The sequence below is a fragment of the Moschus berezovskii genome, chromosome 19, assembly GCF_049115385.1.
Source record: "Moschus berezovskii isolate FMDL1 chromosome 19, NW_MosBer_1.0, whole genome shotgun sequence".
NCBI classification, from domain to species: Eukaryota; Metazoa; Chordata; class Mammalia; order Artiodactyla; family Moschidae; genus Moschus; species Moschus berezovskii.
In genome coordinates this window covers 706,630-720,864 of record NC_142478.1, presented here as the reverse complement: position 1 = coordinate 720,864, position 14,235 = coordinate 706,630, and the positions used below count along the sequence as shown (strand labels likewise).

At 40.9% G+C, this 14,235-nt stretch overlaps 1 pseudogene; it reads right to left on the bottom strand.

The window, feature by feature from the left end:
• Positions 1 to 13,388, bottom strand: part of LOC148774794 (diacylglycerol kinase kappa-like) — a 113,670-nt pseudogene extending 100,282 nt beyond the window's left edge.
• Positions 13,389 to 14,235: the final 847 nt, after the last annotated feature.

Here is a 14,235-nt window from a genome sequence, read left to right as displayed (position 1 = left end):
AGTTTTATTAATTTCCTCTCTGATCTTTATTATTGCCTTCATTCTGAGAATTTGGGGCTTTATTTATTCTTCTTTTTCTACTTCATTTATAGAGTCAGTTAAGTTTTTTATTTCAGTTTTTCTACCAGCCTTGAGGGAAGCATCTGTCACTATACAATTTCCCCAGTACTGCTTTTGCTAAATCCAACAGATTTTGGAAAGTTTGTGTTTTTATTAGTCTCAAAGTATTTTCTGATTCCCTTTTTGATTTCTTCATTAGCTCATTGGTATTTAGTAACATGTTGTTCCATCTCCATATGTTTGTGTTTGTCCCATATTCCCCTCCTGTGTTTGATTTCTTATTTTGTACCATTGTGGTCAGAAAAAGTGCTTTAGATAATATCTGTCTCCTTAAATATGTTGAGCCTTGTTTTGTGGCCCAGCATTTGATCATCACTGAATAAATGTCCTGAGCTCCATTGAAGGTGTGTATTCTGCTATTTTGGGATAGACTATGCCAGGTGGCTCAGAGGTAAAGAATCTGTCTTTCCGGGAGCCAGCGAGGGAAATCCTACCCGTGGCAAAGGTCAATTGGTGAAGTGACCTGAAGGGCAAAGGCTAATCAGGACTCGAGGACCCCCCTGGACTTACCAGAACATCTACCCCAATGAAAACCGGAGTCTGACTGCCTTACTATCTTACACCTGTTACGAAGTCCTCTAATACATACGGGGGCTTCCCCCCAACCACCTTTCGCTGAAAACATTAATTCAGAGCTGAGATTAAAAAGTTTTCCTCGGTTTAATAGGAGTGTTCCATTCCAAGCCCTTCTGATAGCTTTCTAACTTGCCTGACAATTTGTCCTGGCTCTTACAACTATGAATGTGACTGTTTACAGCCTCCCAGCCATGCAAGGACAGAAAGCCTAATATTCTAAAATACAGGAATTTGTTGAAGAAGTTAAAATCATTAGAAGAGTACTAAAAAAGATTTCATTGTTGAATCAATGCTTGCTGCAAAGTTTCCGTATTTTCTATTTATTGTGTCCTTGGAAATATATTAATCACATACAGAGAAAATAAGTAGTAGCCTTTGATTTAACTACATCAGATCTTAAGTTAATAAATTATTTTCTTGTAGCTCACTACACCCTTGCCTTATAGGAATGTAACCTTGTCATTTGTCTTTGGAGAATAGCGCCTGACTTTAGGAAAATCACCTTGAAAGAATATAAGCCTTTTTCCAGCTGACTAACCTTTGTTAGGATAGAGGGCCATAAACTGTTAGCAGGCCTCCTGGCCAGAAGATGATGTAAACCACCTAAAACTTTTGTATATCATGAGACATACAAAAATAAGCCCTGATCCTGATAAGGGTCAAGATTGCTGACCCTGCGTCAATTTGGCGTGACTCTATACCTCCCTTTCTCTATTTTTTATGTGCACAACTTAGGGTATAAAAGCAGCACTGGAAAATAAAGTTTTGGGCCTTGCTCACTGAAGCTTGGTCTCCCCGTGTCGTTTGTTCTCCTTTTCTCTAGTCTCCTTTTTCCGGTTGAGATCCTTGAAGTCCTAGGCCCTCTGCGTTTACTTATCTGCCTGGGCTTCTAAGACCCACTCAAGGGGGTGCCCTGGTGGGGTGCCTCCAGTGATTCGAGAGGGAACCTGTGGCCTAGGTAAACAGAGCAAACCCCGTGCTGGGGTTTTATTGGTTTCCTGCATAAATCAAGGTATTATCAGCCTCTGTCTGTCTCTCTCTCTTACTGACGCCAACGCTGCTCATCCCGAGGGTACCCTGGGTCCATATCGAAGCAGGTACCTGATACTGTCTGAAACGCAGAAGATGCAGATTTGATCCCTTGGCTGGGTCAGCAAGATGCCCTGGAAATGGAAATGCAATAAACTCCAGTGTTCTTGCCTGGGAAATCCCATGGATGGTGGAGCCTGGAGGACTACAGCCCATGGGGTTTCAAAAGAGTCAGACAACTTAGTAACTGAAGAACAATACAAATGCTGTAGGTATCTATTAAGTTCAACTACTCTAACCTGTAACTTAAGACTACAGTTTTCTTATTGCTTTTCTATCGGGATGCTGTTTCCATTGATGTAATAGGGTGTTTAATGAAGTTAGTATTTAATTTGCAATTCACTTCTCTTTTAATTTTCATACTAGATTATCTACTTGGTTGGTACACAGCATTTACTATGTGTTTATGTGTACTGGTGGGAGTTTTTCCCTTCTCTGTAGATTTTTACTTCTTTTTCCACTTAGAGAAGACTCTTTAATATTTCCTTCCAAGTTGGTTTAGTATGGATAAGCTCTTAGCTTTTGCTTGTCTGAGAACTTCTTCTCTCCATTACTGGATAATAATATTGCCTGGTAGAGTATTATAGGTTGCAAGTTTTTCCCTTTCAGCACGTTAAATATACATCTTTGACCCCTTCCTCTCTCTCTTTTTCCTTTGACGACCCTAATAAACTGAATGTTAGCATACTTGATGTTGTCTAGAAATCTCTTAAACTTTTCTCCTTTTTTACTTGTTTTCCCTATTGGGCGATTTCCATAATTTTACATACAAGATTAATTTTGCTTCTTGTGTATTGACAACTCTCACTTTGGTGAGAGGTGGGGCTAGAGATAGAGAGGCCAGAACCAGTGCCAGGTATGAGCTCGGACTTCTCCTGTGCTCAGTAAGCAACCCTGCCTATTGGGGAGTTAGTTTGAGTGTCCAGTTGATGGTACAGAAGCCCTGAGTTTCAGGTCCATGCTGATTCCATTTCATATAAGGGTGTGCTGTATCCCCTACCAGCATTGGACATTTTGCTCCAAAAGAAGGAAGTGCTGAAACAAGAAGGGGTGCCCAATATCGGCTTGGGGGCATACTAGGGCAGTCCCAGCACACCAGTCAGAGTTCCAGATACTCCCACTGTGCCACCTCCATAAGCACTGGTAATGGCTGCTCTCAACTTGTTCAGATGTAGGCCAGATCTGAGTTGGCTCCACTCCTGGCACTTGTACATTCTTCTCAGCCATGGAAGCCTTTGTCATAGTTTTGGGAAGGGGTGTTCTATGAAATAAAAGGCGCTGTAATAGGCATTCAGAGTGGGTTAGGTCATGATCTGGCATTGTTCTGGGGAAACAGCCAGCATCCTGTGTAATATCAACAAGTTTCATCTGCCTTGCTTTGTGACTAAGCAAACGTGTGGTTGCCTCCGCAAACTCTTCACATAGAGATAAATAAATAAATAAATGCCCACTAAGCCGAACAAAAGAGGAAGTGAGAGGGAATCTACCTGATAAAGAATTCCGAATAATGATAGTGAAAATGATCCAAAATCTTGAAAACAAATGGAGTTACAGTGAATAGTCTGGAATCAAGGATTGAGAAGATGCAAGAAAGGTTTAACAAGCACCTAGAAGAAATTAAAAAGAGCCCATATATAAGAAATAATGCAAGAGATGAGATCCAAAACACTCTGGAGGGTACCAACAGTAGAATAACAGAGCCAGAACATAGGATAAGTGAGATAGAAGATAGAAAGGTATAAACAAATGAAAAAGAGAGGAAAAAAGAAAAACCAATTAACAGAAATGAGGACAATCTCAGAGACCTCTGGGACAATGTTAAACGCCCCAACATTCGAATCATAGGAGTCCAGGAAGATGAAGACAAAAAGAAAGACCATGGGAAAATACTTGAGGAGATGATAGTTGAAAAGTTCCCTAAAATAGGGAAGGAAATAATCACCCAAGTCCAAGAAACTCAGAGAGTCCAAAACAGGAAAATCCCAAGGCAAAACACCCCAAGATACATGTTAATAAAATTAAGAAAGATCAAAGACCAAGAACAAATATTAAAAGCAGCAAGGGAAAAACAGCAAATAACCCCCAAATGGATTCCCACAAGCATCAGAGCTGATCTTCCAATAAAAACTATTCAAGCCAGGAGGGAAAGGCAGGGCATACTTACAGTGATGAAAGAAAATAGCCTACTGCCCAGATTACTACACCCAGCAAGGATCACATTCAAATATGAAGGAGAAATCCAAAGCTTTACACACTAGCAAAAGCTGAGAGTATTCAGCATCACCAAACCAGCTCTCCAACAAATGCTAAAAGGACCTTCTCTAGACAGGAAGCAGAGAAAGGGGGTATAAACCCAAACCGAAAACAAAATAAATGGCAAGGGGATCATACTTATCAATAATGACCTTAAATGTAAATGAGTTGAATGTCCCAACCAAAAGACAAAGACTGGCAGAATGGATACAAAAACAAGACCCCTATATATGTTGTCTACAAGAGACCCATCTCGAAATGAGGGACACATACAGACTGAAAGGGAAGGGCTGGAAAAACATATTCCAAGCAAATAGAGACCAAAAGAAAGTAGGAGTAGCAACACTCATATCAGATAAAATAGACTTTAAGACAAAGGCTGTGAAAAGAGACAAAGAAGGACACTACATGTTGATCAAAAGATCAATTCTAAATAGACATGCACCCAACACAAGAGCACGGAAATATGTAAGACAAATATTAATAATTATGAAAGGGGAAATTAACAATAACACAATACGAGTGGAGAGTTTAATACCCCACTCACACCTATGGATAGATCGACTAAACAGAAAATTAACAAGGAAACAGAAACGTTTTCAATCCCTGGTCAGGGAACTAAGATCGCACAAACTGCATGGTGCCCTCCTCCCCAAAAATTTATCTGTCTGTGGTGATCCTGTTTGTCATATGCACTGGGATTGGGCCACCTCCTCTGCGCTGCCCTTGGGAACACACTGCTCCCACCAATTCCTTAGGATAACAGTGTCCTAATTAATATTTGGTCTGTTCCCTCCAAACATTATTTAATCTTTGGGAGTGCTAGCTGTGGGTTTTAGTTGTATGAGCATTTTTTGCCTCCTGAGCACCTTTAGCTGACAGCATAAGCCAGTGATGCAACAAAGCCCTTTATGACGTAGGTGGACAGGAGTTGATTTCTGCCCGCTTTTCTGAGGGGAAGTACGACATTCACCATCCCCTCTGGTTTCTGGCAAATTTTTTTTTTTATTGGAGGCTAATTACTTTACAATAATATATTGGTTGGTTTTGCCATACATTGACATGAATCTTCCCCGGGTGTACATGTGTTCCCTTTCTTCAACCCCCCTCCCATATCCTCCCTTGAGGTCATCTCCATGCACTAGCCCTGAGAAACCTGTATCATGCGTCGAACCTGCACTGGTGATTCATTTCACATATGATAATATTCATGCTTCAATGCCATTCTCCCAAATCATCCCACTTTTACCCTCTCCCACAGAGTCCCAAAGACTGTTGTTCTTTTGCTGTCTCGTTTATAGGGTTAAGGTTACCATCTTCTAAATTCCATATATATGCGTTAGTATACTGTATTGGTGTTTTTTTTTTTTTTCTGGCTTACCTCACTCTGTATAATAGGTTCCAATTTCATCCACCTCATTAGAACTGATTCAAATGCATTCTTTCTGATGGCTGAAAAAGACTCCATTGTGTATATGTACCAAAGTTTCTTATCCATTCGTCTGCAGATGGACATCTAGGTTGCTTCCATGTCCTCGCTATTATAAACAGTGCTGCAATGAACATTGGACTACATGTGTTTCTTTCAATTCTGGTTTCCTCGGTGTGTATGCCCAGGAGTGTGATTGCTAGATAATATGGCAGTTCTATTTCCAGTTTTATGAGGAATCTCCACACTGTTCTCCATCATGGCTGTACTAGTTTCCATTCCCACCAATAGTGTAAGAGGGTTTCCGTCTCTCCACACCTTCTCCAGCATTCATTGCATGTAGAATGTTGGATAGCAGCCATTCTGACTAGTGTGAAATGATATCTCATTGTGGTTTTGATTTGCATTTCTCTGATTATGAGGGATGTTGAGCATTTTTTCATGTGTTTGTTAGCCATCTTTATGTCTTCTGTGGAGAAATGTCTGTTTAGTTCTTTGGCCCAGTTGTTGATTGGGTCTTTTATTTTTCTGGAATTGAGCTGCAGGAGATGCTTGTATATTTTGGAGATTAATTCTTTGTCCGTTGTTTCATTTGCTATGATTTTCTCCCATTCTGAAGGCTGTCTTTTCACCTTGCTTATAGTTTCCTTTGCTGTGCAGAAGCTTTTGAATTACTTAGGTCCCATTTGTTTCAGTTCAGTTCAGTTCAGTTCAATTCAGTCGCTCAGTCGTGTCCGACTCTTAGCGACTCCATGAACCACGGCACGCCAGGCCTCCCTGTCTATCACCAACTCCCGGAGTTCACTCAAACTCATGTCCACATAGGCGGTGATGCCATCCAGCCACCTCATTCTCTGCTGTCTCCGTTTCCTCCTACCCCCAATCGCTCCCAGCATCAGAGTCTTTTCAAGTGAGTCAACTTGTCACATGAGGTGGCCAAAGTATTGGAGTTTGAGCTTTAGCATCAGTCCTTCCAATGAACACCCAGGATTGATCTCCTCTAGAATGGACTGGTTCGATTTCCTTGCAGTCCAAGGGACTCTCAAGAGTCTTCTCCAGCACCACAGTTCAAAAGCATCAGTTCTTCGGTGATCAGCTTTCTTTACAGTCCAACTCTCACATCCATACATGACCACAGGAAAAACCATAGCCTTGACTAGATGGACCTTTGTTGGCAAAGTAATGTCTCTGCTTTTTAATATGCTATGTAGGCTGGTCATAACTTTCCTTCCAAGGAGTAAGCGTCTTTTAATTTCATAGCTGCAATCAGCATCCACAGTGATTTTGTAGCCAAAAAAATAAAATCTGACATGGTTTCCACTGTTTCCCCATCTATTTCCCAAGAAGTGATGGGACCAGATGCCATGATCTTCGTTTTCTGAATGTTGAGCTTCAAGCCAACCTTTTCACTCTCGTCTTTCACTTTCATCAAGAGGCCTTTGAGTTCCTCTTCACTTTCTGCCACAAGGGTGGTGTCATCTGCATATCTGAGGTTATTGATATTTCTCCCGGCAATACTGATTCCAGCTTGTGCTTCTTCCAGCCCAGCGTTCCTCATGATGTACTCTGCATATAAGTTAAATAAACAGGGTGACAATATAAAACCTTGACGTACTCCTTTTCCTATTTGGAATCAGTCTGTTGTTCCATGCCCAGTTCTAACTGTTGATTCCTGACCTGCATAGAGGTTTCTCAAGAGGCAGGTCAGGTGGTCTGGTATTCCCATCTCTTTCAGAATTTTCCACAGTTTATTGTGATCCACACAGTCAAAGGCCTTGGCATAGTCAATGAAACAGAAATAGATGTTTTCCTGGAACTCTCTTGCTTTCTCCATAATCCAGCAGATGTTGGCAATTTGATCTCTGGTGCCGCTGCCTTTTCTAAAACCTGCTTGAACATCTGGAAGTTCACGATTCACATATTGCTGAAGCCTAGCTTGGAGAATTTTGAGCATGAATTTACTATCGTTTGAGATGAGTGCAATTTTGTGGTAGTTTGAGCATTCTTTGGCATCACCTTTCTTTGGGATTGGAATGAAGACTGACTTTTCCCAGTCCTGTGGCCATTGCTGAGTTTTCCAAGTTTGCTGGCATATTGAGTGCAGCACTTTCACAGCATCATCTTTCAGGATTTAAAATAGCTCAATTGGAATTCCATCACCTCCACTAGCTTTTTTCGTCATGATGCTCTCTAAGGCCCACTTGACTTCACATTCCAAGATGTCTGGTTCCAGGTGAGTGATCACGCCATCGTGATTGTCTTCATCGTGAAGATCTTTTTTTGTACAGTTCTTCTGTGTATTCTTGCCACCTCTTCTTAATATCTTCTGCTTCTGTTAGTTCCATACCATTTCTGTCCTTTATCGAGCCCATCTTTGTATGAAATGTTCCCTTGATATCTCTAATTTTCTTGAAAAGACCTCTTGTTTTTCCTTTTCTGTTGTTTTCCTCTATTTCTTTGCATTTGTTTAGTTTTGCTTTTATTTCCAATATTCTGGGAGGTGCGTCATGGAGGATCTTCCTGTGATTTGTGTCGGAGAGAATTTTTCCTATGTTCTCCACTAGGAGTTTTATAATTTTTGGTCTTACATTTAGCTCTCTAATCCAGTTTGAGTTTACTTTGGTGTATGGTTTTACGGAGTGTTCTAGTTCTATTCTTTTACAGATGGCTGACCAGTTTTCCCAGCACCACTTGTTAAAGAGACTGTCTTTTCTCCATTTTATATTCTTGCCTCTTTGACAAAGATAAGGTGTCCATAGGTGCGTGGATTTATCTCTGGGCTTTCTATTTTGTTCCATTCATCTATATTTCTGTCTTTATGCCAGTACCATACTGTCCTGATGACTGTGGCTTTGTAGTAGATCCTGAAGTCCGGCAGGTTAATGCCTTCAGTTCCATTCTTCGTCCTCAAGATTGCTTTGGCTATTCTGGATTTTTTGTATTTCTATACAAATTTTGAGATCATTTGTTCTAGCTCTGTAAAAATTATCGTTGGTAGATTGATAGGGATTGCAATGAATGTATAAATTGCTTTGGGTAGTATACTCATTTTCACAATATTTAATCTTCCAATCCACGAACACGGTATATTTCTCCATCTATCAGTGTCCTCCATGATTAATTTCACCAGTGTTTTATAGTTTTCTATGTATAAGTCTTTTGTTTATTTAGGTAGATATATTCCTAAGTATTTAATTCTTTTCGTTGCAATAGTGAATTGAATGATTTCCTTAATTTCTCTTTCTATTTTCTCATTATTAGTGTATAGGAATGCAAGGAATTTCTGCGTGTTGATTTTATATCCTGCAACTTTACTGTATTCATTGATTAGCTCTCCTAAGTTTCTGGCTGAGTCTTTAGGGTTTTCTGTGTAGAAGATCATGTCATCAGTGAACAGTGAAAGTTTTACTTCTTCTTTTCCAATTTGAATTCTTTTTATGTCTTTTTCTGCTCTGATTGCTGTGGCCAAAACTTCCATAACTATGTTGAGTAGTAGTGGTGTGAGTGGGTATCCTTGTCTTGTTCCTGACTTTAGGGGAAATGCTTTCTGTTTTTCACCGTTGAGGATAATGTTTGCTGTGAATTTGTCATATATAGCTTTTATTATGTTGAGATACGTCCCTTCTATTCCCACTTTCTGGAGGGTTTTTTTTCATAAATGGATGTTGAATTTTGTTGAAGGCTTTCTCTGCATCTATTGAGATAATCATATGATTTTTATTTTTCAGTTTGTAAATGTGGTGTATTACGTTGATTGATTTGAGAATATTGAAGAATCCTTGCATTCCTGGGATAAAGCCCACTTGGTCATGATGTATGATCTTCTTAATATGTTGCTGGATTCTGATTGCTAGAATTTTGTTAAGGATTTTTTCATCTATGGTCATTAGTGATATTGGCGTGTAGTTTTCTTTTTTTGTGGGATCTTTACCAGGTTTTGGGGTTAGGGTGATGCTGGCCTCATAGAATGAGTTAAGAAGTTTCCCTTCCTCAGCAATTTTCTGGAAGAGTTTGAGTAGAATAGGTGTTAGCTCTTCTCTACATTTTTGGTAGATTTCAGCTGTGAAGCCGTCTGGACCTGGGCTTTTGTTTGCTGGAAAATTTCTGATTACAGCCTGTAGTGCCGTGCTTGTGATGGGTCTGTTCAGATTTTCTATTTCTTCCCGGTTCAGTTTTGGAAAGTTGTACTTTTCCAAGAATTTGTCCATTTCTTCCAAGTTATTCATTTTATTGCCATATAATTACTGATAGTATTCTCTAATAATGCTTTGCATTTCTGTGTTGTCAGTTGTGATCTCTCCTTTTTCATTTCTAATTTTATTGATTTGGTTCTTCTCCCTTCGTTTCTTGATGAGTCTGGCTAGTGGTTTGTCAATTTTATTTGCCTTCTCATAGAACCAGCTTTTGGTTTTGTTGATTTTTGCTATGGTCTCTTTTGTTTGTTTTGCATTTATTTCTGGCCTAATTTTTACGATTTATTTCCTTCTACTAACACTGTGGTTCTTCATTTCTTCCGTTCCTAGATTCTTTAGATGTATAATTAGGTTGTTCAGTTGACTTTTTTCTTGTTTCTTGAGTTGTGCCTGTATTGTTATGAACCTTCCCCTTAGCACTGCTTTTACAGTGTCCTAGAGGTTTTGGGTTGTTGTATTTTCATTCATTTATATGCATGTTTTGATTTCTCTTTTGATTTCTTCTCTGATTTGTTCATTATTCAGCAGTGTGTTGTTCAGCCTCCATATGTTGGCATTTTTAATTGGTTTTCTCCTGTAATTGAGATCTAATCTTACTGCATTGTGGTCAGAGAAAATGCTTGGAAGGATTTCAATTTTTTTGAATTCACCAATGTTAGATTTATGGCCCAGGATGTGATCTAACCTGGAGAATGTTCCGTGTGCGCTTGAGAAAAAGGTGAATTTCATTGTTTTGTGTTGAAATGTCCTATAGAGATCTATTAGGTCTAACTGGTCTATTGTATCATTTAAAGTTTGTGTTTCCTTGTTAATTTTCTGTTTAGTTGATCTATCCATAGGTGTGAGTGGGGTATTAAAGTCTCCCACTATTATTGCGTTGTTGTTAATTTCCCTTTTCATACTTGTTAGTAATTGTCTTACATATTGCAGTGCTCTTATGTTGGGTGCATAAATATTTATAATTGTTATATCTTCTTCTTGGATGGATCCTTTGGTCATTATGTAGTTTCCTTCTTTTTCTCTTTTCACAGTCTTTGTTTTAAAATCTATTTTATCTGATATGAGTATTGCTACTCTTGCTTTCTTTTGGTCTCTGATTGTGGGGAATATCTTTTTCCAGCCCTTCACTTTCAGTCTGTATGTGTCCCTCATTTTGTTGGTGGGTCTCTTGTAGACAACATATATGGGAGTCTTGTTTTTTTAGCCATTCAGCCAGCATTTGTCTTTTGGTTGGGGCATTCAACCCAGTTACATTTAAAGTGATTATTGATAAGTATGGTCCCGTTGCCATTTTCTTTATTGTTTTGGGTTTGAATTTATACATTTTTTCTGTGTTTCCTGTCTAGAGAAGATCCTTTAGTATTTGTTGGAGAGCTGGTTTGTGATGCTGAATTCTCTCAGCTTTTGCTTGTTTGTTAAGCTTTTGATTTCTCCTTCATATTTGAATGAAATCCTTGCTGGGTATAGTAATCTTGGCTGTAGGTTACTTTCTTTCATCACTTTAAGTAGGTACTGCCATTCCCTCCTGGCCTGAAGAGTTTCTGTTGAAAGATCAGCTGTTATCCTTAGGGGAATCCCCTTGTGTGTTATTTGTTGCTTTTCCCTCGCTGCTTTTAATATTTGTTCGTGTTTGATCGTTGTTAATTTGATTAATATGTGTCTTGTAGTATTTCGCCTTAGGTTTATCCTGTTAGGGACTCTCTGGGTTTCTTGGATTGGGTGAATATTTCCTTCCCCATTTTAGGGAAATTTTCAACTATTATCTTCTCAAGTATTATCTCATGGTCTTTCTTTTTGTCTTCTTCTTCTGGGACTGCTGTGATTAGAATGTTGGGGCGTTTAACATTGTCCCAGAAGTCTCTAATACTGTCCTCATTTCTTTTAATTCGTTTTTCTTTATCCTTCTTTTTTTTATTTCTACAATTCTATCTTCTACCTCGCTTATCCTGTCTTCAGCCTCCGTTATTCTACTCTTTGTTCCCTCGAGAGTGTTTGTGATCTCATCTATTGCGTTATTCATTGTGCATTGACTCTTTTTTGTTTCTTCTAATTCCTTATTAAACATTTCTTTCATCTTCTCAATCCTTTTCTCCAAGTTATTTATCTGTAACTCCATTTTGCTTTCCAGATTTTGAGTCATTTTCACAATTAAAATTCTAAATTATTTATCCGGTAGGTTCCCTATATCTTCTTCTTTAGTTTTTGTTGGTGGGCATTTATCCTGTTCCTTTACTTGCAGCGTATTTCTCTGCCTCTTCATCTTGCTTATATTGCTGTGCTTGGGGTGGCCTTTCCGTCTTCTGGCAGTTTGTGGAGTTCTCTTTATTACGTAGTTACCTTGTTGTGTTTGGGGTTGGACGGGTGACTTGTCAAGGTTCCCTGGCTAGGGATGCTTCTGTCAGTGTTATGTTGGGTGGAGCTGGATTTCTTCTCTCTGGAGTGCAATGAAGTGTCCAGTAATGAGTTTGAGATGTCAATGGGTTTGGAGTGGCTTTGGGCAGCCTGTATATTGAAGATCAGGACTCTTCTCCTGTGTTGCTGGAGAATTTGTGTGGTATGTCTTTCACTGAAACTTGTTGACCCTTGGGTGATGACTGGTTTCAGTGTATGTATGGAGGCACTTGATGAGCACCTATGAATTAATGATCCCGTGAACAGGAGATCTCTGGTGTTCTCAGGATTTGGATTTAAGCTTCTGCCTTTGGTTTTCAGTCTTATTCTTGCAGTAGGCTCAAGACTTCTCCATCTGTTACTTCCAAGGCCATTCCTTCTGTTTAAGCTCTTCTGTTTGCTGATCTGTTCAGTGTCTTACTCCCGTCCTGACACCAGGAGGTGGTGGTGGACGCTTTTTTTTTTTCTTTTATGTTCTTTTTTTTTTTTTTATTGGCTCACCTGTTCAGTCCTGCTGTAGGGAGGGAGGAACGCTGCTAACAAATATCACTCTCATCTGTGGGGAGTGTTCGCAGTGTCTTAGCTACACTGGGATTTCCCCCACTCGCTGCGGCTGCTGGCAAATATCCCTGGCGTCTGTGGGGAGTGCGCACAGTGTCTCAGATACACTGGGTTTGTCCCCGCTCGTGGCATGTGTGCTTTCCCTGGTTATGCTGCTCAGGCTCTAGGTTGCTCTGCCAGGAGCTGTCAGCGGCCAGCACTGGGTTGCATGCACTTCCCAAGTCTGATCGGCTCAGGTTCAGGTACTCAGGTACTCCACAAAGGCACAGACTTGGTTGGGCCTGCGTTTTGTGTCTTCCCCGGTCTGAGCAGCTCAGGTGACCAGGCGTTTGGTGAGCGTGGTCTCTGCGACTTATCGCCACCCCGGTCCCTGCCACTCGGTTTTCTGGGTGTATAACCGGCACACGTTCTCAGGAGGATATTGACCGGCCCGAACCCAAGAAGCCTTGGTTAGCAATGAAGCTGCCTGCAGCTTGGTATGGGAAGCCTCTCTGGGGCTGCAGTTGCCCCTTCCGGCGCTGGCCGCCCTCCCCTGCCTGTCCTGGCAGGGGCTTGGGGATGGGCCACCCACAGCCGGCTCGCTCTGCACAGTCCTTTGTTCTGTGAGTGGGGCTGCCGGAGTCTTAGGATTGGGCTTTTCACCTTTTCGCAGGCTTTCCACCTTTTCGCAGGCTTTCCACCTTTTAACTGTACAATCTGCTTAGCTATTTCCCCGTTAGCACCCTCAGGTTGCCCTCGGGGCATTCAGGCACGGTCCTCGCTCGACGCAAGGCCATCGCGCCTCCCTGTCCGGCCCCCGCTTACTAGTGGGGTGTGTGGGCGTCTGCGCTGCTTCTCCACTGAGAGTTTCCTCTGGGCACTTAGTCTATGGGTTTTAATTATTTATTTCTTTTTTCTCCTGGTTATGTGGCCCTTTGAGGTTCCAAGGCTTGTCACAGACTCGCCGTGAGTGTCTCCAGGTGTTGGAAAATTCTCTCTATTTTTTTTTTCTTAGGCCTCCCTTCCCAGGACGGAGTTCCGTCCCTCCCTCTTTTATCTCTCTTTTATCTTTTATACTATTTCCTACCTCCTTTCAAAGACTATAGGCTGCTTTTCTGGGTTCCTGATGTCCTCTGCCAGCATACAGAAGTTGTTTTGTGGGATTTACTCAGCGTTCAAATATTCTTTTGCTGATATTGTGGGGGAGAAAGTGGTCGCCCTGTCCTATTCCTCTGCCATCTTCTACTCCACTCTGGGTTTTGACAATATAGATCCTAATGTCATTCCACAACACAAACAAAGGCAGTAATACCACACCACAAATCCTTGCCACTGAGATCAATTGTTAAGCAGGGATATCCATCTTCAGTGCAGACTCATGACCCAGTCCAGACCTCTACTCTGGTTAACTGGGGGCCTGAGGGTCTGTTCCCCAATCTCCCGGGACTCCACACCCCTCTTCACTCAGGTGCCCACCTCTTCACTCCCTCATAACCCTTCCCATCAGAAAATTCACACACACTCACACAAATATCATCTTTTCATCATTTGATGCTTATTTCAATGGCAGCCAGCAGTTTACTATGTTAGTGTGAGAGTCAGTCTTTTCCTGGTTGGCCGTTTGTAAGAAAGCCGACCTCTGGA